Source organism: Heloderma suspectum, chromosome 2, assembly GCF_057233095.1.
Source record: "Heloderma suspectum isolate Gila_16-S chromosome 2, 16-S_ref, whole genome shotgun sequence".
Lineage (NCBI taxonomy): Eukaryota > Metazoa > Chordata > Lepidosauria > Squamata > Helodermatidae > Heloderma > Heloderma suspectum.
Genome location: NC_139459.1, coordinates 87,487,634 through 87,515,632, shown reverse-complemented (window position 1 = coordinate 87,515,632; position 27,999 = coordinate 87,487,634). Strand labels below are relative to the sequence as shown.

At 44.0% G+C, this 27,999-nt stretch overlaps 1 protein-coding gene across 15 annotated transcripts in view; it reads left to right on the top strand.

Annotated features, from left to right (window-relative positions):
* SPIN1 (spindlin 1) overlaps positions 1–27,999 on the top strand; it is a 51,707-nt gene that overhangs the window by 2,792 nt on the left and 20,916 nt on the right. For 2 of the 15 annotated variants that reach the window (XM_084834064.1, XM_084834056.1), the window contains exon 2: positions 13–87. The exons of 10 other annotated variants lie outside the window; for them this stretch is intronic. The gene's annotated coding sequence lies outside the window, so the exon portion shown is untranslated. 3 more of the 15 variants (XM_084834057.1, XM_084834055.1, XM_084834059.1) reach the window with 3 other exon arrangements.

Genomic DNA, 27,999 nt, shown 5'->3' with positions numbered 1-27,999 from the left:
CTTTTTCCTCAGCACTTTTGATACAGTTCCATCAGCCACTTGCTGAGATCAGAGGATTATGTCCTGCACCCTGTTCTTCTCCTAAAGGTGGGTGAATCTATTAATTCAACAAGCATGGCATTCTCTGTGACGGCACCACAGTTTGAAGCATTCCACTTGAGAGATATCGTCTTATCTTCTAAAAGGATCTAACAGGTGGGTGTTCACACCTGACAAGACCCTGACAAGAATTAAAGGATGTTTTAACCTGTGGATGTGCATGAGAGCTGATTTCTGAGAAGGGGATTTAACCTCAACTCTTAAAACATTAGAGAAGAGACTGGCCTCAAAGCTTAAAACACTGGGTCAGAAAGGACTTTAAAATAAAAATCCTGTTGTAGGAACACTGTCAACCCCTACAGGCAAAAAACAGTGGAACTTCAGAGGAGTCTTGCTTGAGTTGAGAGTCGTACATGAGCACAAACCCACAAGAAAAATAAGGTTAAGATCTTTAGGATCCTTCTATAATGGGCTATTTTCTGCTGTTACAAATCTGATGTGTTTGAAGAAGCTATGATTTCTAGCATTAGAAGAATGTTTATGGTAAGCCAGCTTTTGCTGGAGGGGAAAGACAGAAGGGTGGACTTGAAATGCTAAAATAAAGTTTAGGTTGGAGGTTGCTGGATTTCTGGGCAGGGTTCATCAGCAAAAGGAAGGACCAAACTGGGAAGCTATATTATCTACTGTTTCCACTGGCACTTAGATCATTAGAAGGGATGGCTGTAAACAGGAACTTGGGGCCAAGCAGACACAACTGTTTTTGGGGGTATATCTTGTAAGCGACCCTAAGACCTGTGACCATAACTTGTATGCTTGTCCAGAAGGTGCTGCATGGGAATTTCACTTGACTCAGGAATCTTAATATGGGAAAGGCAAGAAAGAACTTGTAACAATGCAAACTTGACTACTAGCTTGAGTGTTGCAAGCTGATTTGAGAGTACAGTCTTAGTCACTTAAGGATTTTATTTTGCTCCTGTCGTGTTTTGTGAAAATGCCATTTAGGTGGCACTGTGCAGCACATCTACTTCGGATTAAACTTGGTGTGACTTCTGAATAAATTTATAGATCAGCTTATTTGCAGACTAGGTTCCATTTGCCAGTCTAAGTCAAATTTTCAGTTGAACAAGTTAGCCCTATAATTACCTAGTGCTGGTTCCATCTGATATGCAGTTTGAGTCAGTACTCAGGAATATTACAAGCAAACTTCCAAGATTACCCATTGTATGCAGCATTATGCTTAGCCAAGCTTGGAGCATTCACAATGGACAGAGATGTGTGTCTCCTCTATACTACTGTCAGTATTCTTTGTCACTCCACTGCTTGAATGTAACCTGAAGTGACCTAGCTGTGCACACTCCCCTCCCCCAACCTGTTATGTACTGTGCCAGAGTGTTGAGGGAAGGTGTTCAGAGCTGTCATTTCTTGGTGCAGCCTAGGTAGTGTTGCTTTGTGCAGGTGGTCAGTCATTTAGGGCTCAATGTTATCAGGATAGGCTGCCGCCTCTGAACTCAGAGGCAATCACCTATCCAGTGCGGGACAGAAGAAGCGAGGAGGGGATTGTCCCCTCCATGTTTCAGCTGCCCTACATTTGCTGCTAGACAGAAGATTTCAGATGTCTAGCCACGGGAAGGCGGAGCGGGCGAAGCAGCTGCCGGACGACACATACAGTGCATCGTACCGGCATTTCTGCCTTCCCTGCCCCGGAATGCCCTCAGGATCGCCCCATTTTGGCCGCTCTGTGCTCCTCTTCCAAGTGTGGAGTGTGGGGCCATTTCGAGCTGCCTGCAAGACAGCGCGGGGTGGGGGGGTTGGTTCTTAGGGAACCGACCTCGGAGCGTGGGCTCTGAGGTCGGTTCCTGGAAACTGGTGTATCCTATGGCCATCTAGCTGCTGACTAGTGGCCATAGGATTGCTCCCTTAGAGAGTTTGGTGCTCATCTTCATTATGACTTTGCTATTAGAAATAGTCCTGAATATGGAATGTTGAGGGGGATGAGTCCTCTCAAGAAAAGAACTTGACAATTTTTCAGAGTTGGTAGGATTCATTGCAAAAGTTTCAGTGTTACATAGGTCCATCTCACACTATCAGCTGATGTATTCTCAACAAGGGGGAAAAATTAGTATATAATTGGCACATTAGATCAACCTGGGACCATTATGGAATCAAGCACTGGTTCAAGGCAGTGTTAAAGTTAGACCTTTCAATATTATAAGTTGACTGATACCACATACCTTAGCCAGGGGGTTTGAGAAATGTTTGTAGTTACTGTCAATAAAATAGGGGTGGAACACTGGCTGGAAAGCCCTCTTAGGAGTAATTCCCTGGGGTATATGTTTAATGGGGGCTAGTAAGTCAAGTCTATGATGTTCTGGTGAACTGAGACAAGATCTGATCTAATCTTTGAAATATACATATGGCAATCTATTCATTATTTTCTAACTTAAGTATTAACTCATTATCTCCATTTGTTATCTTGGATATGTCCTTGCCTTGGATAATTTCCTCATTTGAGTTATACTTTTTGTAACTTGTCAGTTTCTGTAAATTATTTATAAGAAATAACCTACCATTCATCATTGTTCTCTTGATTGATGCACTTCAAAATAATCAGTAAAGTTTGTTAAACTCTAGCCTGATTTTTGGTGTTCTGACAGTAGGCCAATAATATACTGGGAAAGAGAGCAAATTGGATGTTTTGAATGATACTAGGAAGGGTGGAGTCCCTTAAATCAGGGGTTTCTCAAATGTGGTGCCACTGGGCCCGCAAGCCAGGCTCAGGTGCTCACCAAGCTATTTTCCCCGCTCTGCAGGTGAATGGAATGATTCCTTCCTTCACTTGTATTTGGGGGGGGGGAGTCCTCCCTCCCCCCAAAAAAGGCTGGAGAGGGGGTGAATTCCACCCACCACCCAGGACCTTTGGGGCACCAGAGTCCTTGGCGGGGGACAATCTTTGCCCCCCTGCATCTGATTTTCAGCAGGGGGGCTTTCCCCCTCTATTCAAGCCAATGGACTGATCTATCCATTAGCTTAAATAGGGAGAGGGGAAGTCCTCTGTGCTGAAAAACAGCTGTGGGGGCCATGAAGTGCACCCCACACTATGGGGACCTGTTTTCCTAAGTTTCCTTGGTGTGTGGGGGGGTGAACTTTGCCCCCCTCCGTCATTTTTTGTCAGGAAAGACTTTTCCCACCCTATTTTAACTAATGGAACGAAGGAAAGAGGCGTAAGAGACAGAAAAAGGGTGGGGGGAGAAAAAGCAAAGAGAGAAAATAGATGAGCTACAGAGAAAGAGAGAAGCCAGAATGAGTAGCAGCATACACAGGGTGTGTAATCAAATGCTCATGCACAAATATAGATAAAGGGATGCTCCCATCATTTTTGTGATTGCTCCCCCCATAGCATTCCATTTGTGGTGGTGCCCAGGGCAGTTTTTCAAAATGCCAAATGTGCCCATGGGTCCAAAAAGGTTGGAGACCCTTGCCTTAAATTAACAGCAGAGGTGAAAAGGACACTTTATTATGGAAAACACCAGTGTTTTGAAACAAAATGACCCTCACTGAGAAAGTGGTGAAACTAATGCAGTTCTGGGTATTTTGTGCACTTTAATGATTAAGATGTAAAAACTGCCTTTATCCTATGAGCTCATATTCATGAATGACTGTGTGTGAGGAATCTCCTTACTTAGGGCACAGCCCTAATGGGATAGTCAGCCGCCTCCAAATTTGGAGGTGGCCGACTATCCAATGAAGAGTGGGAGGAGCATGGAGGCGATCCTCTCCTCCCCACTCTGTCTGCCCTGCATTTGCAGCTAGACAGCCAATTTTGGCTGTCTAGCTGTGGACGCCAAACTGGGGAGTGGGGTGGGGGCTGGAAAGCGCATAGGAAGCATTGTGAAGCATCATAACAACACTTCCCCTCCCCACCGCTGGGAATACCCCCTTTTTGCCCACTCTGCACTGCAGTTACAAGAGTGTAGATAGGTAAGAACCATGCTGCCTATGAAGCGGCGGGGGAAGGGTTGGGGAACATGATTCCCAGAAGCCGAAAAATCCTACAGCCATCTAGACACTGTCTAGCGACCATAGGATTGCTCTCTGAGTTTAAACAGCCCCAAAGATGTAATGGGCTGGATCCAGCCTTTTATTTTGGCAGCGGGAGCATCCCTGGAGCAGAGTTCCACTTAGGATGCTCTTGCTGGTGGAAAGAGAAGGGAGAGGTGATTTTTTTGCTGAATTCCCTCCTCCTGCAGCCCCCAGTGCAGATGTGTGAATGCAATCAGTAAATGAACTGCTACTTCAGTATAAAACTCCTGTTGTCCACTGACACTGGTATAACTACTATGATATTGGTTCACCTACACCTGTAGTTTGAATAAATAAATGCATGAGCTGCAATAGAACCCTGATTCTAGTAACAAGTTCCATTGATTTCAGCAGAAGTTATTTACTAGTTCACTTAAGCTGTATTCCATAAGCAACAGTTATCCTGGAATTTGCTCAAAGTCTGCATTGTCTGTTAATTCCTCTGAGTGTAGTAATACGGATAAGTATTATCCACTTGTACGGTCACCATTAACCTGCCAAATTATTCTCAGCATTCAGAGGTGAGTGCTATTGCTAATATAGTCAAAGCAGCGCCATCATGCACAAGAGGTTCTGCAGGTTTGGGGGATCCTCAACATAACCTTAAGGTGGGGAGGACATAAAACCCCCCAGTGGGTATGATGGGCCTGTTGGTAATATGTTGCTGAGATATGGATTGTGCAACTATTGTCAGCATCAGGGGTAGTGGTGGGATGAGATATGCAGCAGGTCCAGGTCGCTCGCAGTGGTGCAGTAGTCCTGGAGCGTGAATTCTAATTGGGCTTGGAGATGGTTGCACTAGGCAGGCTAGTACAAGTTCGGCAGTGGCCGTACCCACTCATGGCCCCTTACAGACTTCATCAGCTGGCTCCCTTACTGAAACATTCCATCCGCTTTGCACTGTTCACTTGGGGCTGATGTTTCCATGGCACCCTAATCTCACCAGTCTTGCCCAGTTTCCCATAGGAGGATGAGCAGCAACAGATGTTCTCCTAGGGTATGGGGGCAGTGAGCCAAAGTACTGCTATCTCCAATTTGCCCTCTGGTTCATACCAGCGCTACTCAGTGCTGCCTGCTTTATTATCTGTCTGTGTTTCTGCTGTGTGCTGTGGACAGGGCATTTGGCAAGGCCTCCCCCCTGGGGGCAACAGCTAGTTCTGAGCTCCCAAGGGATGAAGAAAAAGAGGAAACCGAACTGGAAAGAGAAGTGTTTGCTACCATCTTGTGGCTGCATACAAGGAGTAGTGGGAGGGAGCTGGGCAGCAACGTGTCAAGCAGCCTGGTGTCCAAACACTGCTAAGAAGGTGTCTCTCCTGGGTTTCCATGACAGAGCAAGGAAAGCCACCTGCAGGAGATAGAATGACACCTCTGGGGGCCAGAGTTCAATCCTGCTGTATTTGACAAAATAACCTTTAGCTATAAAGCAACAAAAGAGCTTGGACTTTCAGGGTGCCCAAAAGGACAAATACCGGTGGCATGCATTTACCACTATAGAACATATGGATTTGGTTTCCTGACTTGATTTTATATCTTACATTTGTCTTTCTACAACCTCTCTATTCTAGACAGAAGTATAGAACTGGCTGAAGTATCTTCCTGAAACAAGGAATGTAGAGAAAATGGATATGCTGCTCCGCACACTGGTTTTGGTATTTCTTTTGACAATAGCATAGTCATATTGTGTGTAACCAGAGCCGTAGTTTAATGGAAAACTATCAAGGGCAAGAGGCGGAACCTCTATGAGACTTGACTTACTGTCTATTACAGACTTCCCTAACCTGGTACCCTCCAGATGTTTCGGATTTCAGCTCCCATCAGGCCTGGCCAGCATGGCCAATGGTGAGGGGTGATTTGAGTTGTCTGGGGGGTACCTGGTTGGGGAAGGTTGGTCTGTTATATAGATTCCACATTATGCAAACTTGTTGTTAGACTAACTGAGCCAGGAAGATATTTCCTGATCAGTATTATCAACTACTCTTCTTTATTTGTATTACATTTATATCTTGCCCTTATTTCAGGGAGCTCATAACATGATTGTTCCTTTGCTTGTTGTAGTCTTGCAACAACCCTGTGAGGTAGTTTAGGCTGAGAGGATACATGCAGCAGAAATCTCCTCAGGAATCCGGACTGTATGAATATGTCCTGCTCACGTTTGGTTTCACTTTCTATTCCCCTCCCTTGTATTTATATCCAGACTCCTCCTCCTTGTTCAGATCTACTCCATCTCCTGAAATCCTTTATTCATTGGCCTTCTCTATCTTTGGACTTAGAGAGGCAAGGCAGAGAGAGAGAGAGAGTATGCACACACTTCTGTACAACACCTGCAGTGCGGAATAGGACTGATCAGGTTATCTCCATAAACTGCTGTTAACATATCCAGAGAATATAATTAGAAGTTGTATAATTAGTATTTATGATGATATCTTTGACCGAAATTTAAAAATAAATGAGCTAAAGTCACGGCTGCTCCCCAAAAGTGACATATGAGCACTGGCTAGTGTTTGCCCTTTGTGTGTGTGCCAAGTCAAGGACAGACAGGAGGTAATTCTATATCTACTGGTAGCTCTCTGAGTGATTTGTACATCAGCAAGGATTGACTCCCAGTTTTTTAAAATAGCAGCAACAATGGGCCGGTTTGCACAGTCAAAACAGCCCACTCTGGATTGTTTAAGCTACGGTAAGCCATAGCATGTGCCTGCTGGCATTTTGCATACTTAACCCCCAACCAGCGAGTGTTGTTGCATCTGAACCCAGTCACTGTGTGGTATGTGGGGGTTAAACAACCTTCACGTAACCCATGGTTTGTTGTAGGGTTATGAGAGTTTAACCCTCTCATAACCCACAGTGGCCAGGTGCACACAACATGGCAAGCTGCAGCCAGGTGTCAAATATTCAAAATGGTCTCCCACACATGCTGCAGCCTATTGTGGGGATGTTTGATCATGTGAACCTTCCCCCACGCTAAATTATACTACTGAAATGAAGAAAGCTTGGGCTAATCAGGAGTGGATTTTTGTGTGGAATAACTGAGTTGCATTCGGTGCTGGTACTCAAAACAAATTCCTGGGCTCAGAATTCTTTAATTCTAAGTGTGTATCTTTTGCACCAAGCTTTGGTTGGTGGATCTTGGGGTTCTAGTTAAAAGAAAGTTGATCCTATAAGCCTGATGCCTGCCCACCCCTGTGCTAAGTTATTTCTGGGCAGCATCGTAGTGTAAAATTGTTCAAAGTTGAAGGAAATAACCAAATATAGTAAAGGAGACCAATCCTCATTCACTCTCTCCACTCCTGCCTTTGTGCCTTGCACTGACACTCATACAAAACTAGGAAAAAGAGGTTTCTTTTGAATATTTTGTTAATATTCCATATAAATCCCCCTTTCCCAGTTTTGTATGAGTGACAGTGCAAGACACGAAGGCAGGAGTGGTGGGTGGTAAAGGAGACTAGTATTGTATTCTCAATAATATGCTTTCCTGGCTTCAATGTTGGAACGCTGGGTGACAGAGCAAAATGTTTTGATATGGATGGCAAGAAAGGGACTAGCTTCTAAACACTCTTCCTTCATATCCTTCTCAAAATATGCCTGCTATTAGCTAACCACATCCTGTCATTTTCCATGCCTCATTCTGTTCATTTAATGTAAGCTACAAACATTAAGCTCTTCCAAAGAATTATCCTGGAAACTGTCAAGAATGTGGGTTAGAAGTCCTTTGGGCCAAATCTGGTCCTCAAAACTCTTTGTACAAGTCTTTTCCCCAACATTTATCCCTGCCCATTTTTTGCTAAGGGCTGTTCTACAGTTACAATATGTGGTAGAAAAGTCTGCTTTGAGGATAAGAGCTTGCAGTGAAAAGCAGAAATGTGAGTCAGTCACATACCTGCTTTTTCACTACACATTATAACATATATGTAAGAGTCCTTTGATTTGGTTAAGCTTTCACATTCTTAGTTACAAGTGGATGTGCCTTATATGCAACTATAATGCAAATTTGTGATAGACTTCCAAATATGATCATGAATGCAAGCTGAGAAGGCTGCTTGTGCATATATGTAGAACACAGGTTCTAGTATCTCTCTAGAAATATTGTTTATACTCCTTTCCATGTTTAAAACTACTCTAGGCAGCTTACAACACTACAAAAATAATAAAAATGTTAAGACAGCAGCACAGCAGATAAAAACAATAAAATCATTCTTCAAGGGATCAACAAAATAGTTTCAACTTGGCAAATGAAAACCTTGTTTTAAAGGTTTTTGCAAGATGCCAGCACATTAGAGATACAGCAAGACAAACCTCCCTAGGTGGGTAGTTCCGTAGCCTAGGCCAGCCAGCCTTAACTTGTGTCCCCCAGATGTTTTGGAACAACTCCCATCAGCCCCAGCCACTGTGGCTAATGGTAAGGAATGCTGGAAGTTGTAGTCCAAAACATCTGGAGGGTACTAGGTTGGGGAAGGCTGGCGAGGCACTGCCACAGAGAAGGCTGTCTCCCATCTCCCCAGGGCCAAATTAAACATTCTTTAAAGCACGCATAGTGGGGCTATGCATGTTAACTTTCTCCACTCTCCAGTAAGCATGCACAGTCCCGATTCAGTTTGGGACCTTGGCTCCCTGGGGGAGGAGGATTTAAACCTTTCCCCACCTATTTTTTCCTGAAATTCCACTGGAGACACTTTTCTTTTATTAACCCCCCTACGGGGGTGAGCATTAGAATTTCACAGAAAAAAGGAGTGGAGGGAAGCTTAAATCCTCTTCTCCTGGAGCACCATAGTTCTGATCTGCATTGAGACCACATGTGCTTGCAGGAGAGTAGAGAAAGCTAGCACGCATAACTCCACTATATGTGCTTTATCGAACATTTACTTTGGTCCTCAGGTAGTGATGCATGTGGATAAGAGCCTCTCTGGTAGATCCTGATGAGCTGGCAGAGACAGCCCTTTAGGAGTTGTGATCCAAGTTGTTTAGGGTGTTACCCAGCAATTTGAATTTTACCCATAAATAGATTGGCACCCACTGGAGCTGTTGTAATAATATGCTCCCCAAAACTGGTTCCAGTCACCTCTGTAGTGGCTGCATTCCGGACCAGCTGAAATTTTGTGGCTGTTTCAGAGTGGAGAGATCATTGCAGTAATCCAGTCTAGATTGCAAGTAAGGCATGTTATCATGGCCAGATTGATCTCTAGGAATGGATGCAACTGGCACAGCAGCCTGAACTTGACAAAAGCACTGTTGGCTATGGCTGCTACCTGAGAGTCCAGGAGCAAAGCCAGATGCAGGAATATGAACCTGAGTTTTCAAGGGGAGTGCTATTTCATGTAAGATAGCCTGATTTCCTAACCCATGCATCTATCCCTTTTATTTTAATGGAAATACTTACGAATTTGTCAGTTTGGGATGCGAAGGAATGAATAACATACTTACAGTTTGAGTTTGGCTTCTTCTGGTTGAATTATAAGAATTCATATGTAGAGAATTGGGTTTGACAGCAGTTACTTCTCATGTAGACAGGGTAGACCTCAAAAGTGAGATAATCTGTGGGAATGTGGTGTATAGGCCTTTAGGCTGGAGCCAAGCTGCATCCTAAATATGTAACATGGAAAACAACAAGTGGGTGTCTTCTGCTAAAGCTGATAGGATGAGAGTAATGTCTCTTATGTAAATGTATCCGGAGTTAGCCCTCACTCAGCCAGCAATATGGCACGACAGCGGCGGCCAGCTGTATCGCCAGCAATGCAGAGCCGGCGGCCAGCTCTGCGGAATCATCGTGGAGCGGAGCCAGCTCCTAAGGATTCTGGGGGGAGGGACGGATCGCCTCCCCCCACGGGCGGATTCCCACCCAGACCAGCAGGCAGGGAATCCATCCATCCCCACTGTGAACACACTATATTTGGGTTTCTTTTCTGCAGTTGTGATTCCTTTAATCTGGGAGGTTGCAGGTCATATCTACAAAGACAAAGGAAAAAAGGCCATGTCTGCAAAGGAAAGACCTTGCCTTGGTAAGGTGCTTCAGCCCCATCAACATTTTAATTCTTCTTTCCCAGCTCTAAAATATCATCTTGAGATGGAGTGAACAGAACTGTAGACAGTATTCTAAATGTGACCACACCATATTTTTCTGTGATGTTGTTATGGTATTGCTAATTTTACTTACAATCCATTTTCTAATTCGCAGTATTGGGGGCCAAAGTACATATGACATTCGTTCTGTGTTTATAAAAGTGTGCTTAATTGGAGAGCAAGCAGCTGCAGGGCCCTGATACAGAATGTGCTCTCAGTTGGGACCCCTAACCAGTTTTCCTGGCTGCTTTTTATCCCCAAAAGTGCTGTTCTACTGTGAACAGCACCTTCAATGGCAAATACCCACTATATAGGGAGCGGTCTTTAGCAGAAAACTAACGTAGGGCCCCAGTGGAGGTCCCATAGCTGCTTCTCTAAAAAAAAAAAAAAGTAGTCAGGATGAATATGCTAGTTTTAAATATATGACTAATATCATATCATTTGGCCCTGAGTTCACTTTCTTTACTTCTACAGCTCAGTGATTTGCCCATCATGACCCCAAATACCTTTCCTGCATAGTTGCAGATAGTTCTGACCCTGTCATTGTGAATTTTATTATGTTACCTATTCACCTAGTTTGGATAGTTCTTCCTGGAGTACTTAAACCTTCATTATTCTGAATGGTAGATAAAAAATAAAGATAGCTGCGCTGGCCCGTGAGTACAAAAAAATTCCAAAATCCATAGTTGCGCAATGTCTTTTGTTAGGACCACAGAGTAGCAACTCTGAAAAGGCTACTTATGTTCATACTTTCTGATCCTTGATGACATTTTGTAGGTTGGGAATTTTTATTTCCCTAACCTTACTAAGTAAGGATTGTAGCATTAGCCTCTTGTTTACAAACTTAAGGATTAAGTGTCAAACACATATAGACTAACTTCTTGTTCAGATGTTTTAATAAATTTGCATGAGCTTTTGTAGGCTACAACCCACTTCATCAGATGCTATAACTAGAACTGGAGGCTGAGTCTGAAAAGACAGTTAAACAGGCAGAACTGCAGCAAACATTCTGTTCTCTTAAAGCAACAGTTACAAACAACAAAACACATTAAAAGTCTTTAATGTGCATAGGAGTCATAGTCCCTACTGATTACCTGATTAACACAATAAAATTAAGTTGGGATCGTCACTTATTCTAGGACTAAACAGGGGCCATTCTCTTTTATCTTTTTTTATCCAACCTTCAAAGCAGCTTGCAATTGAAAAATATATAAAAGCAGATATGCAATGGATAGAGATGTGAAGGCCTAGAAAAACCCCAGAACAATTAAGAAAAAATGTGTTTTTTTCTTTGTTTTTTTCCAAGGACCGTCTCTCCCCCCCCCCCCCCCGCCGCCAATTGAACAGCTTTGGATTATGAAAAATTTCTTTTAGAATTTAAGACAAAGTATTTATATATTGGTACCCAGCCTTTTCTCCCCCCAAAATGAATTCTAAAAACTATGTAATAAGAACACTTTTATAGAAAGACTAGAGATGTAAAATGTCTGGATATAATAAAGCCATGGGGGAAAACATTTTTTTAATCTTCTCTGTAAGATTCCCAGCATAGTTAGTACTTTCATTCTTTATTAAAATTATGGATACGTCATGCCCAGCCAGCATGGTTAGGGATGATTTGAGTTGTAGTTGAACAAAATCTGGTGTCCCAAGGTTAGGAGAGACTGCTCTAAAGGCTCTGAGAGTTTGTCTGTGCCTCCCTGAATAGAGAGTTCCCACAGGGTAGGCTCTAATGAGAATACCCTCAACTTCGTACTCACCTGCTGAATCCCAGACAGCACCTGGAGTAGGGCCTCCTTGGAAGATCTTAAATGGACGGCCATAGGGTTGGTCAGTTCCCGGAGTACTGCCTCCCTGCCCCTCCCCCTTGTAGGCAGCACAGAATGTCCTTGGGCTCCATGCTCATAAGAGCAGCATGGAGCAGGGCAAAAGGGGGTGTTCCTGGAGACGAGGAGGGGCGGGGATGGCAGGAGCCTCTTTACAAGGCTTCCTATGCGCCATCTGTCCTCTCCTCCCTCTCTCCAGCTAGACAGCCAAAATCGGCTGTCAAGCAGGCAATGCAGGGCAGCCGGAGTGCGGAGGAGAAGGTTCCCTCCCTGCTCCACCCACCCTGCATTGCATAGGTGGTCGCCTCTGAGTTTGGAGGTGGCCGCCTATCCACATAAGATTGCTCCCTTAAATATTTAGCACCTAGACTGTTCATGGCGTTCAGGTCAAAAACAGCTCGCAAGCAGAGTAGAGAACATTTATAACCAGCCCTGCTCACAAGCCAGGGAGTTGTGTTCTAAACTAGTTGCAGTTTTAGTGTAACAATATAGCCAATCAGTCATGCACTCTCCTAAAAGTACCAAATTTACACTATTCATGGACTATTCCATTGTGATTATTTTCAGATATTGGGTCGTGTCGACTGAGTATGGTATCCCACACAGTGACTCATATATGACACAGTGGACCTGTTCACATGATCAAACAGCCCATTGTGGCTTGTGCTGGCAGCCATCTTGGATATTCAAGCCACGACCACAGCTTGTGTTGTCCAAACCTGGCAGGGGTGGATTGTGCGAGGGTTAAACCCTTGCAGAACCCATGGCTCGTTCTAAGGTTATGTGAGTATTGTTTAATCCTTGCACAATCCACCCTTGCCAGGTTGGAATAACACAACAAGCTTTAGTTGCAGCTTGAATTTTCAGGAGGGTGCTGCAGCTTGACTTGTGGATCATACAAACCCAGTCAGTGATATGAGCCATGCACACTGTAGGTCTGCTCCTTTAAGGTGAAATTAACTCATGAAGTGCAGGCCAGACTCCAATCATAGGGCAACTAGTCCATCCACTGTTATCTGTCTTGTCTTGATTAAACTTGTTTACTGGCCTTCATCTAGCCCATTACTGGCTTGGGGCATCTGTTCAGGTATCACACTTCCTCCCCAGGATTTAAGAAAAAAAGAGAAATAATTGCATGTAATATTGATGGCGCTAAACTCCTCCATCCTCTATCAGGTAAAAGCAGAACCGGTGTGGTGCCCTCCTATCCATGATAAGCAATGTCGAGGGGTTGGTATTAAAAGCACTAAGATGTTTAGTCCATCAACAGGGATGGACATGCTCTTCTTTCCACGCCCCCCCCCCATACACAGTCCGTCTCCCAGAAGATGTCATCTGTGAACACAGTGCAGTTTCCCACAAGCCAAGTTGAAATGGGTCCAGATAATCAATTTCCACCACCATCTTGCCCAAGTCTGGCAAATCTGAGATGACAATTGCCCAAATCTGAACACTTAAAAAAAGTGTTTTTACCATAACCTCTTTCAGAGGTTCTGGGTAAAACTCTCCTTTTTTTCACTGCTCTTATGTGCTTGACTGGTCCCTCCTAGAAGGCAAACCCAGCCAGGTTAGTCAACGATCATGTGGGCGTAGGTGGTCACCAAACTTCCCAGTGGCCATATCCACATCCATGGGCTGCAATATCTGAAATTAATCTGTGCATTAGCGGTGCTAGCTATATATATTCCATACAAAGAAGAAATAATTTGAGAGAGGTTTATGACTGGGTGAGAGGATTGAGGAGCTTTAATACTGTTCCAGGAAGAGGTAATGGAAGTCCTCTTGCTGTCCAGGATTCTGCACCTACTTTTTAACTTGTGCTACTTTGAATTGAGCAAGTTCTGAAGAGCCAGCAACACTCTTGTGCAAGCCAAGATGCAGCTGACAGAGAGCTTTCTAACTCCTTTGCTATCTAACTTGAAAAGAAGGTCTTCTGTCATAAACCTCAACTGTGTGCTCAGTCCTGTTTGTATCTTAGCAAATGGACAGGAGTGGGCAGCTGAGGTACGCAAAAGAAGAGCTCTGTCAAAGCCTTTGCTGCTGTTCAAGCTGAGGTTAAAGAGCCTTTTGTGTGTCTGCTTCATAGAAAACGTCTGAGAGAAATAATAATGTAGTGGTGGGGGTTGGGATCAGGGGCTGTGCTGGGAATGGAGAGGGTTGGCCTCCAGTTGCCATATGAATGCCCTTGTACGCCTATTACATTGCCTCTAAGTACTTGAGTTCTGTAATTCCATTTATTTATTTAATAGGTTTCTATACCACTGAACATATTTAAAATATCTCTAAGCACTTCTGGTAATGTGTTCTGGCCTCAAATTATGACAGTTTGTCACTCTACCAAAGAGCGTGGTCCCTTTCTATCTGCGAGAGAAAATATTTTCCCTAGTAACTTCAATTCCTTGTTTCTGCAAAGTGGTGGACTCGACACTTGTTAACTGCTCAATCTTATGCGTGTTTAGCTGGAAGTAAGTCCCACTTCTAAATGTGTATATATAGAATTGTAGCATTAAGTAATTGCTCCTGCAAAGTGTTGTTGCATGTTTACAAATGTTTTGGATTATGCTCCTAGGTTACATAAAGGTTCTTTCTTAATTGTAAACCAATATTTATGTGATAGTTTAAGGTATAATAACCAGTCCACATGCTTGTTTGGGAAGTGTATGACTTTCCAAATGGGAAATCATTGATTTAAATCATTGATTTTTAAATTGTTCTCCCTTCTTAGTGATTTAAACGGCCTTGATTTAATCTGCTCTGCTGTATAGACAGACTAAAATTCTCTACTTTAACTAATGTATTTTGCCGACACTGAGATAAGACATGACTGGTCGACATTTGGTTTGGGGCATAGGATATTGGTGCATTTCAGGTTTTCTGAGACCACAGAGTGAGGTCTCCTTGCACTCTCTTCTTTGGCAAGACACTGTGCCATTAAAAACAAACCCTCACATTTCCTCTCCTAAGAGGCTAGTATCCAATGGGGCGATTCACATGCACCCAGCCCTACCAGTCCAGGTCCGTGTGCAGGCACGATACAATGCTTCTGGGGGAAAGCCCCAAGCTGCACGAAAGCACTGGTTTCTGGAAGAGGCCAGTTGTAGCCCTTCCAGAAACCAGCATTTTTACGCGTTTTGAGGCTTGCCCCTGGAAGCACTATATAGGGGCCACACATAGACCTGGACTAGTTGCGTGTGGACCAGGACCGGCGGGGCTGGCAGCGCACGCACCATCCCTGTTAGATACTACCCTTGTTTTCAGCTCAGTCCTGTAGATTTTTACTTAGATGTAGGTTCTGCTACATTTGATGAGAGTTACTAATAAGTGTGTTTAGGACTACAGTGTTACTTTGATTGGATCAGGCTGCACTTGACATTTGTAGAAGTGTGTTTAAAGTAGTATTTCGACTTAGTGTTGTAAATCTGATTAAATTGCTAATTTTAATCTAGAAGGAAGAACTAGAACTTTACTACAAGAAATATAAAATTAATGAACTGAAATCTTATATGCATAAATGAAATTTGAAATTTTCTCAAAGATTAAAGGACAGTAAAGCAAATGTTTCCTCCAGTGGTTTGTGTTTCTTTTCTTGGCAGTTCCTACTTCTAAAACTCACTCTACCATCTAGATGAGCCTTCACAACAAGCTCATGAACTTTATGTACCCAAGTGCTTTCATGTGCTTGGACTTCTTTTGAACCATAGCACTCCATGCCACAAAGTAGTTTTAAATAATATATGGCACAGAGGCTTTTCTCTGGTTGTGGTGAGCAGTCAGTTGGCCCAGTGTGTGTGCATAGAGCCTATTTAGTGGTCATATAAACCAATCCCAGCAACTCTTCTATAGTAGTTGTATCTATATATATGTGACCATTTCTCATTTTGTTCAGTAGAATTGGCTTTTCCCATTTGCCAAAACTTTAAAAAATATTCCTGTTTCATGTTAACAGCTAGTATCAGATGCCATGCTGAATTGAAGTAAATTGTCAAGCTCCTCACCCACTTGGTCAAAGCAAATCTGAGAAACCAGTATGAGGATCAAGGCATCATAGACTTAACCCAAAGTTCCAGGTGTGGATTTAGATGCATGAAGATAGTGCCTGTTGTATACTAGAAGAGAGTGTTTCCCAGTGCTGTACATCTCTTTGATCCAAAGAATTAATTCAGTTTTATATTTGATTGGTTGGTTGCACAGTAGTACTTGCTGTATACCATGTTGACAAAACCCGAATACTGTATGTAGTTTATGCTGTATTTGTCATGCTGTGTGTCCTACGAATCTTTCAGGTTTTCGTTTTCTTTCAGACAGAAGATAAATCAATTGAGGTGACATATAAAGGCATTTACAGATGAAGGATTGGTGTAAATATTTGAATAGGACTTCCCATACAAATTAAACATAAACATATTTGAAAAATGTTTTCTAACCTAGTAGTGAAATAACATTATTTCTGTGTTTCCTGTCTTGAAGAGAAAGTTATTAACTTTTATCCATTTATTCTAATATAACTTTATTGGATGAATAAGAGAACCGCAGCCTCTTTCAAGTGATAGCAAAGCAGCAGCTCAACACTTGCAATGATTTCACAATTTTGGAAACCAGCTTGAAGAATGTAAGCTCAGGTAGCTAACAACATTTTAAGGGTAGGAAGCAAAATCCTTATTCTAGATACCCATATTGATACACCATTTTGGCAATGCTTCTGACACAATGGACTGGTTTTTGTGGTGATCTCCTGAGGCTTGGATACCTCATACTCCCAGTATGTTCTTTCTTGGACAAAGTAAGCACACATACATGGTTTAATAAACAATGGGCCTGTTGAGATGTCACGCTAAGCCACCATGGTTAGCGTTTTTGAGTGAACCATGGTGGCTTAACGTGTCGTGTGTGGGGTCAGAATCCTGACCATGATGGCTAGGAAACCACCCCTCTGCAGTGAGGTTAAGGGGGGACGGACTGGCTTACTGTTTCATGTGGCAGGAACTCCATTGTTAAAAATGGCCACTCCATGCAAAAACACAGCAACCATAGAGATGGCTGCCTAGACTGTCTAATTCCAGTGATGCTCTAGGCAGCACAGCTGGACTCTATGGTTGCTGTTCCATAGCAACGACTGGAGCGGCCGGCATGCACCATTTCCCAGTGCACCAGCTGCTGGGATAACCGATGGCAATGGGAGGATGATACGGTAACCACGGAGCGGGGATGGGTAAGTAAACCATGGCACGCTGCATGCTTCCTGGTCATGTGATGGGCGCACGTGTCGTGGTTAGCCTAATGCTCTCCGCTCCATAGTTACCCTAACCACTCTTCCCTTTTTTGCATGTGAACATGGCCAATGTCTTTATTTTTCTCTTCTCACGTAGTCAATAAAATTATTTTGTAATAGGAGACCAATTGCATAGTACAGGGGTAGGCAACTTTGTGCCCTCCAGATGTTTAGTAATATAACTCCCATAATCTCAGGCAGGCAGCACAAAAGATATCAAGCCCATATGTGACTGGGCAGCATTTGACTTGGTAGGATACAAATACAGCAGGCCTGATATTAACTAAGTCATCTAACACTTTTTTTTCCTTAGGCACACCTCTTTCTGTGGTTTCAACTTCTCATAACTGAATTTATACACGGTAAACTGTTACAGACAACGTCTTCCTCATTGCCTACATAGTTTTATACTTGGATGTACCAAAACGATGTGTTTGTAAATCCTCTGAGATTTAAATCCTCCACATTACTCAATGTAGCAATTCCAAAACTTAATGGTTTAAAGCAAGAGTAGGCAACCTTTTTGAGCCCATGGACATGTTTGGCAATTTGAAAAATTGCCTGGTCGCCACCAGAAAATGGCTGCCATTGGAGGTGTAGCTAGTCAAAGGACAATTAACCTGCTCCAAAGATTGAGTAAAGTCAATTGGGGGGGGGGGGTGAACCCGTACACTTTAAGCAATTCCTTTGAACCCACAGTTTTCTGTGGTAACAAACCTATTTCACAGAAGGCAGATGTCAGGGTGGACACTGAGCCCATAGAATCCCAGAGTAGTTCTGATTCTGAGGAAGAGCAGTCGCTCCTGGGAGAGGAGCGCGCTCCTCTTTCCCAGGACCAACAGCTGACGGAGATTCCTCCCACCAGCATTCCTAGTTTAGTTAGCAGTCCAGGGAGTGACCAAGCACAGATAGCAGACTTGGTGGATGCACGACGCAGACGCAGAGAGCGGCGCCAGATGGAGGGCGCGGAAAGGAGGCGAAGTGCCAGGTTGGCGTGCAAACAACGTCTGCGCCCAGAGGCTCCAAGGGAAAAGGGGAGGGACTCTCCCTAGTCCTTAAGTTCAGGGGTCTGCCAGTAATTCCCTTTCAAACGGGGACCAACTGTTCCAATTTAGGGCATAGGTACTGTGCTGCTCAGATCTAGTTGCAATCGGTATAGTTGTTAAGTTGTAAAAGAAGAATAAAGCTTTGAAAGGAATTCCTTTGTCTGTGTCTGGATTTGGCTACTGGTTTAGACATAGAGAGACCTCCAAGGATCCCTTGACAGCAAACTTTTTTCCCCCTCCCTCTGCTAGCCAGCTCATTTCCCCCTATCTTTCGTGCTCTTGCGTGTGTACACACAGCTATCCTCCCATCCATTTTCACATGTGCTCCCACCCCCTGTGTCCGTCCATCCATCTATGAATACACAAACGGTCCTCCCTTCTCACTGCAAGCACAAGAAAACTACATTCACTGTTTTTCAGGATCCCTCCAAAATCTCCTAAGCCATTTCTATTTCTCACACATATGCAGCCCCCATCCATTCAAGCATACAAGTGCACAACTGTCTCCAACTACACAGGTTCCTTGCAGCTGGTTCTACCATCCTTTCTGGCTTCCTGCTGCACTTCCTACCCCCCTTCTTGCTGGCTTTCTCTTGGCTTCCCTCATCAGAAGCCAGCAGGCCTATGTTACCACTGCCCTTCCTAGCACTCCACCTGCTCTTTAGCCCCCCGCCCACAGTTTACCAGACAGAAGTCCCTTTTTTTCTGGGTCGTTGGATGCACTGCAGAGGAAAACATTGGCCTGCAGCCACTGGCTGTGTTTGGATGTCACTTTAAGCCATTATGGCTTTTAAAATAATCCACGATGCCCCGCCACACCAGCGGTCTAATAAGCTACTCTGCGTAGTTTATTAAGCTTTGGTGTGTAATCTGAGTCCATCCATCCCGCACACACCTTGTACTGCTGCAGTCCTCCTGCCTGAGCAGTGGCATTGTTTCACCCATTGACACAGGAGTGAAAATCCTGGATGCACCAAAAGGGCCTCCCCTAGTCAGGAGGCACCCAATCAAAACCCTGTGTGATCACTCACCAAGGAGTGAAAATCCTGTGTGCACAAAAAGGGGGTGGCAGCTATAAAACCCTGGGGGTTTGAAGGATTGGAACCAAACCTCATACAGAGCTGTAGCGCTCATTCGCTATAGTGTTTTCTTGCTAAAACAGAATTGTGCATTCCTCCCCATAGGCATTACTGGCATAGAGGCTATAACATTCCCAATAATGCAATTGCGAAAATTCGCAAATGTGGAAAAAGTGAAAAGGAAAATAAAGAGGAACAGAGGAAACTGTGGGATAAGGGAATATAGGAGAATAGGGGGAAAATGTGCTCACTTTTCACCCCATCCCAGCAAACTGTCAGGGAGTTTCCATTATACAGAGAACTCCCACAAAAAACAGCGATGGCAGCAATCTGAACCGCTCTTGCTGTGCAACTCTGTAGGCAAGCAAATTAACCCATGGTGTCCAACAAATGACATAACCCACAGTGGATTAAATAACCCCTACTGCAGACTGTGAGTTATCAGAGTAGCTTATTTTGGCCAAATAAGCCATCATGAAGTTAAAAATCCCTGACAGACATAACCCACAATGGGGTAAATAAACTCTTGTGGCTTATTTAACCCAGAGTGGCTTATCGTGTTGTCTGAACCCTGTCACTGAGTATCTTCATTTCTTAAGAATGTCTCTGAGCCCCACATGTGGCCCAGAAGTATTAATAGGAAATGAAGGTGGCACTGGTGGGAAGGCCTCACTTTGATTTGACTTGCTCCCAGGGGCCAATAAGAAAATTCATTAATTAAAAAAAAAAAAGGTGAGAAGGGTAGGCCATCTCAGTGGGCACCAAGAAGAATAAATGGCCCAGATTACACATCACAATAACCCACAATTCTTTTAAATTGTTATTAATGAGGCAGCCTTCTTCTGTGGCTTGTTTAGCATGATATGTGTCAAGAAATCCATTCTTCTGTGTTTAGCAGCCTGTACTAAGGCTGTACTCAGTAGGCCACCTGGGTGAGTTACCTTGTTGCAGAACTGCTACAATGGCTGCTACAATCTCATGCCATCCCTGGCTTCAAGGCTGAAGCAGAGCCCTCAATGATTGGGCTGAATGAGTTCAGCTGAGTGTTGGTGAGAATGTTGTGCTCCCAGAAGACTTGGGCAGATTGTTTTCTGCTAGCTTGTGATTGGCTAAAAGGGATCACCTCAGGTTTGCTAAAGGCATGTGGGTATAAAACTAGGGGGGGGGGTGTATAGAAAGATGCTGGGGTCTTGGCTTGCTTTCGTTTTGCCATGTCCAGTGTTTGCTTTGGAGGGTTTGCATTCTGAGGTCCTGTTGTTGAAGACCCATGCTGCTGGTATGTATAGACAGGTTTAGTTAGTTTTGTTATTTTGCCGTGTAAGTATTGTTTCCAAATATTGCTCTGTTCTTTTTGTATGTTATTCCCTTTTCTCTTTTTGTAAATAAACTTACCACCTATCATAATTGAATGTGTGCTTTATTCCGATTGGCTTTGGCACTAAGTCCAGAGCTTTCCCCTTGGCTATTGCTACTATTTAAGGTATCAGGCCCCTTCATGGATCACTGCCTTGTTGTGGCGAAGGGGCTTGCATAACTCAGTGAAGCCATAAGCTATGCCATGCAGGGCCACCCAAGACGGACAGGTCATGCTGGAGAGTTCTGACAAAATGTGGTCCACTGGAGAAGGAAATGGCAACCCACTCCAGTATTCTTGCCAAGAAAACCCCATGGAACGTATCACAAGGCTAAAAGATACGACACCGGAAGATGAGCCCCTCAGGTCGAAAGGTGTCCAATATACTCCTGGGGAAGAGCAGAGGGAATTTCCAAGTAGCGCCAGAAAGAGTGAACCAGCTGGGCCGAAGCCGAAAGGACACTCAGCTGTGGATGTGTCTGGTGGGGAAAGGAAGTCCGATGCTGTAAAGAACAATATTGTCTAGGAACCTGGAATGTAAGATCAGTGAATCAAGGTAAGCTGGAGGTGGTCAAACATGAGATGGCAAGATTGAACATTGACATCTTGGGAATCAGCGAACTAAAATGGACAAGCATGGGTGAATTTAATTCAGGTGACCATTATATCTACTACTGTGGGCAAGAATCCCTTAGAAGAAGTGGAGTAGCACTCATAGTCAACAAAAGGGTGGGAAAAGCAGTACTGGGGTACCATCTCAAAAATGATAGAATGATCTCAGTACGAATCCAAGGCAAACCATTCAACATCACAGTAATTCAAGTCTATGCCCCAACCACTGAGGCCGAAGAAGCTGAGGTTGGTCGGTTCTAAGAAGACCTACAACACCTTCTAGAACTAACACCAAAAAAAGATGTCCTCTTCATCAAAGGGGATTAGAATGCTAAAATAGGAAGTCAACAAATCACCGGGATAACAGGCAAGCATGGCCTTGGTGTACAAAATGAAGCAGGACAAAGGCTAATAGAGTTTTGCCAAGAGAACACGCTGATCATAGCAAACACTCTTTTCCGACAGCACAAGAGGTGACTCTACGCATGGACATCACCAGATGGTCAATATTGAAATCAGATTGATTACGTGCTTTGCAGCCAAAGATGGAGAAGGTCTATACAGTAAGTGAAAACAAGACCTGGGGCTCAGATCATGAGCTGCTTCTTGCAAAATTTCGGCTGAAATTGAAGAAGGTAGGGAAAACCACTAAACGATTCAGGTATGACCTAAATCCTATCCCTTATGAATATACAGTGGAGGTGATGAATAGATTTCAGGGATTAGACCTGATAGACAGAGTCCCTGAGGAACTATGGATGGAGGTCCATAACATTGTTCAGGAGGCAGCAACTCAATCCATCCCAAAGGAAAAGAAATGCAAGAAAGCCAAGTGGCTGTCTGATGAGGCTTTACAAGTAGCTGAGGAAAGAAGGGAAGCAAACAGCAAGGGAGAAAGGTGAAGATATATCCAACTGAATGCAGAGTTCCAGAGAATAGCAAGGAGAGACAAGAAGGCCTTCTTAAATGAACAATGCAAAGAAATCGAAGAAAACAATAGAACGGGAAAGACTAAAGATCTCGTCAAGAAAATCGGAGATCTCAAGGGAACGTTTTGTGCAAAGACGGGCATGATAAAGGACAAAGAAGGCAGGGACCTAACAGAAGCAGATGAGATGAAGAAGAGGTGGAAAGAATACACAGAAGAACTATACAGGAAAGATCTGAACGTCCCTGATAGCCATGATAGTGCGGTCACTGAACTTGAGCCGGACATCCTAGAGAGTGAAGTCAAGTGGGCCTTAGGAAGCATTACTAACAACAAAGCTAGCAGAGGTGACAGTATTCCAGCTGAGCTATTTAAGATCCTAAAAGATGATGCTGTTAAAGTGTTGCACTCAATATGCCCACAAATTTGGAACACTCAACAGTGGCGACAAGACTGGAAAAGGTCAGTTTACATTCCAATTCCAAAGAAGGGCAATGCCAGAGAGTGTTCAAACTACCATACAATTGCGCTCATTTCACATGCCAGCAAGGTGATGCTCCAAATCCTACAAGCTAGGCTTCAGCAGTATGTGAACCGAGAACTACCAGAAGTACAAGCTGGGTTTTGAAGAGGCAGAGGAACTAGAGATCAAATTGCCAACGTTTGCTAGATCATGGAGAAAGCAAGAGAATTCCAGAAAAACGTCTATTTCTGCTTCATTGACTACGCTAAAGCCTTTGATTGTGTGGATCACAACAAACTGTGGCAAATTCTTAAAGAGATGGGAGTACCAGACCACCTTACCTGTCTCCTGAGAAACTTGTACGAGGGTCAAGAAGCAACAGTAAGAACCGGACATGGAACAACCGATTGGTTTAAAATTGGGAAAGGAGTACGACAAGGCTGTATATTGTCGCCCTGCTTATTTAATTTATATGCAGAGTACATCATGAGAAACTCTGGGTTGGATGAATCACAGGTGGGAATTAAGATTGCCGGGAGAATTATCAACAACCTCAGATACGCAGACGATACCACCCTAATGGCAGAAAGCGAAGAGGATCTCAAGAGCCTCTTGTTGAGGGTGAAAGAGGAGAGTGCAAAAGCTGGTTTGAAACTCAACATTCAAAAAACGAAGATCATGGCATCTGACCCCATCACTTCCTGGCATATAGAACGGGAAGAAATGGAAGCAGTGACAGATTTTATTTCCTTGGGCTCCAAGATCACCACAGTCAGTGACTGTAGCCATGAAATTAAAAGACGCTTGCTCCTTGGGAGGAAAGCTATGGCAAACCTAGACAGCATAGTAAGAAGCAGAGACATCACCTTGCCGACAAAGGTCCGTCTAATCAAAGCTATGGTTTTCCCAGTAGTAATGTATGGCTGTGAGAGCTCGATTATAAGGAAGGCTGAGCGCTGAAGAACCGATGTTTTCGAACTGTGGTGCTAGAGAGGACTCTTAGGAGTCCCCTGGACTGCAAGGAGATCAAATCAGTCAATCCTAAAGGAAATCAACCCTGACTGCTCATTGGAAGGACAGCTACTGAAACTGAAGCTCAAATATTTTGGCCACCTAATGTGACGAGAAAAGTCACTGGAAAAGACCCTGATGCTGGGAAAGATTGAAGGCAAAAGGAGAAGGGGACGGCAGAGGATGAGATGGCTAGATAGCTTCACTGATGCAATGAATATGGACTTGAGCACGCTCCGGGAGAGAGCGCAGGACAAGAAGGCCTGGCGTGCTATGGTCCATGGGGTCACGAAAAGTCGGACACGACTGAGCGACTGAAGAACAACAACAAGGTATCAGGCCTCAGACTTTGACATAAACGGTGCTGGCTTGGGTCCTTGTTTCATACCACTTAGGGGTATCTCCTGTAAGGTCTGAGAGTTCCTTGGCTCAGGCTGAATTGGATGTAAGGGGTGGTGGCAGCCTATCTTGCTGGGTTGGTGTTCAGTCCCAGCAGCCTTTTGACCCTGCCTGCATTGCTGGGAGTTAGGGGACCCCCTTCCTCCCTTCACAACATGCAGACCTGGAACTCTGGTTTGTCCGGGGAGAGATAAGCCAGAGTTCCTGGTTCACATGTCACACTAAGCAAACCAGGAATACTTGCAGTGGGACTGATCCCACAGCATGCACCAGCACTCTGCCTTGACCACAATAACCCACAACTTTTTAAATTGTGTGGTATCGTGACATGTGAACTGGGCCAGTGTTGTGAACTGGCAAATGTAGCCATTTGTGGTGTGTATGTTTTCTCTAGCTGCTGTAGGATGTCTTGGGTTGTTGTTGTTGCTTTGCAAGGGGCAAAAGCTCATTTCAATGTCTCCCTCTAAGAGTAACCTGGGATCCATGGCAGTTGGTTGTGCTTGCATGAAAAAACGCTGGTCCACCAGACAGAATTCACATAAACATTGCACTCTGTATGATAGCTGTGGCTGGAAGTTCATAAAGGAGATATGGCTGCCATATGCGAGAAAGAACTACAAGGATTTACTGTTAGTGAAATAGCTTTGAGGGGTTCTAGCCCACTTCCATTATGCCACAAGAGGTAGTTGTGTCACTTTGTGGTGACTGGCAGAAGTGCATAAGAAACCATCAGACAAAAGCTTCTTGTTTGTTGTCCGTTACATAACACATGGGGAATGCTTTTTGACAAAAATGAAGTGCAGATGCGGGAGGGAGATTTGAAATGGATGATTCACAAAATGTTGAAGGTTTTGTGTGACTCTTTGCAGTGCTGCACGGGGATTGCTACAAAGGGCCACAATGAAGGCAATCTTGCTTGTGCAGATCAGTATAGAGAAGGTCTGATTATTTGCAGTTTGAATCTTACTGTTTGACAATGCTCTTCTATGAGACGCGCAGTTAAGTACTGGCTCAAAAGAACAAGGCTTCTAGACAGCTCAGATGTACCTCTTGAACAGCTCAAAGTAAATAGAATGAAAAGCACACATGCAACATGGTGAACTTCTTGGGTGGCTAGCCATTCTCTCCCAGCCATAAAGGACCCAGAGAGCCATGGGGATGAGGAAATAGGTGCATGAAGATCTAAGAGAAGCATGTCAGAGGAGCTATGGGATGCTCATCACCATGTGGAAAGGGGAAGCAGTTGGGAGGGGTCTGACTTTAAAAGGTTTAAGTAGGATAGGTGCAGAAAGTCAACCACAAGAGAGTGCTAAAATGCTTGTTTCTAAAGATACTTCATGTATTAAGCATACTTCTGGTATGTAGAGTCTATGACTTAGTCACCTTTTGAGGAGGTTTGGCAATGTCATTATGAATTACCATAATATGATGTCTATTACAAGACATTCTGGTAGTTGAATTTTCCTCTAGCAGAAGTTTCCAGACTACCTTTAAAGGGAGTCCTCTGTAGAGAGCACCATAGTAGTCTACTTAGGATGTTAGCAGTGCATTTGTAACTAAAAGTAGGTCCACTCTCTCCAGATAGGCAGATTTGCCAACTACGACCCTGAACTGTTAAAAGGCATTCCTTGCCACTGATGTCTCTTGTGTCTCCATAGATAACACTGGGTGTAGGAGCACCGCCAAACTGCTTACCTGATTCTTCAGGAGGATGTAATTCTGTTTAAAACAGGTTGCAGACTTTCCTTCAGATCAGCAGTCTTTCCAATCAACAATACGTCTACTTTATCTGGATTTCATCTATTCCAGAGCTCCTTCAGACACTTGTTTAAGGTTTCCACTGCTTCCCTAAGATTAGGAGATGGAAATGAGAAGCAGAGCTGCCTGTTGTCTGTATTTTTGTGACATTTCAATCCAAACCTCTGGACGACAGATGCAAATAATTGGTGTAATTCAAAACTGGAGTTGAAACAGCACCACCCATTCTGGCACCCTGCCTCAGAATGGGAAGTTTGGCATTGAATGGTAATGATTAAATCTGCTGGATCCAATTTGGCTCTCTTTAAAAGGGGTTGAACCACCACTCTTCTAGGGTGGCAGGAACCACAGCTTCCCTTAAGGAGGCATTGACCTCATCTGAGGTCCAGAATGAGAATCCAGATCTGGATGTTCTTAACCAGGAAGGACAAGGATCCAGAAAACAGGGAGTAGGCATTAAACCTCCAAACAGCTTGCCAACATCCTCCAGTTGTGCAAACTGAAAGTTATCTATTACAGTCCAATGTGACAGTGTTCTGGCTTCATCAGTCTCTGATATAACTGTGAACTCCACGTTGGAGTGGATAGGCATGGTTTTCATTTGTAAAATAATAATGCAAACTGGTTCCAGCAGTTGGTTCTCTGGGCTTGTTTGAAATCAGCCTCAAACCATTTGAAAGAGCTCCACTGGCTGACATTGAGTAGATGCAATAGCGGCAGAGACATTTCGTTATCATCACCACGCTAGTCCCTAAGATGGGATCTAGCCTAGGTTCACTCATATCCATTTATGGTCTTTATGCTCTAGTTGTTGAGCCAGCCTTGTCCTTGTCCTCCGTACAGCAGGGAGCTGAGCAGGTCCTGCACTTTGGGCAAGGTTGTTTGGGAGCAATTGTATTGATGGCCTGGGTCATCTCATTCCAAAGAAACAGTAGGGTCTTGGCAGGACCGCTGGCCATATCTGAAATAAAGTCTGCTGGAAATGTCAGGAAACCGTCCAGATCCACAAGACTCCAAGGGCAGACCATCATAATAGGTGATGCAGAAGTCTGTGGCAGCACAAAGCCAAGCCTAACTAGATAGTGAGTTGTTCACGACAATGGAGTCATAACAAGTTCTCCCATCCACAGATTACCTCTCTCCCGTCAATTAGAACAGAAAACCAAGGCTAGCATATGTCCGGATCATGTGACAGAACTAGATATATTCTGCAGTAGGCCCATGAAATCCCAAACCATCCCAAACAAGGTGTCCTTATCATGCATGTTAAAGACTTCCAAGATGATCAACCTTGGGGTCCTTAACGCCATGGGAGCAGCTCTGCCAGCTCGGGCAGCGAGACAGGTAGTGGAGTGGGCAGTATGCTAACAGAATCCCAATCTTAGATGCAGATACCCCATTAAGCAGTCTTCCAGTTTTGAGTATTTGGACATAGAGATGGAATCCTTATGGACTTCTTCCCTACCTGTGGTTCATCCAGTTGTCCTTAATTGATATATTGCCAAGTAATGTGGAATAAAACTGTGCCTACCTCTCCATTTCTACAGCACTGCAGCAACTGCACTTCTTAAAGGATTATATAGTGAACAAATTGAGGAATGGTGGGCTATATTTCCTACCTTTTGGCTACCCCTTTTCCCTATTGTGTTCTGATAACCTTCCACTTGCTACCTTTACTTTATACCCCAGTTCAATTTCCCCTCCTCTCTGATTACCAGTGGTGAAAGCCGTGTGGAGCTTTAAAACCTCAGCCACTAATAAATCTGTCATTTCTGGTGAACTCTGTTCTCTCCCACCTCCATCCTCCTTTACAATCCAGGGATTTTGATTGTCTGAGGTTTTAAGAATTAAGCAATTTTCAAGCAGTTTGAACTGGGAAGGGATTGTGTGAACAGGAGACACCGAGCCAGGTGAGGGGGATGAAGAAGATACACTGTTGCTACCTGGACACCAAGGAAGATGAGAGGTATTGCTTTCCTCAGGCAGATAGGTGAAATCTGATTAAATACTCTGTTCAACCCAAACAAGAAAGAGTAAGAGTGAGAGCAGCACTGCAGTGCCACCAGTGAAGTGACCCTTTT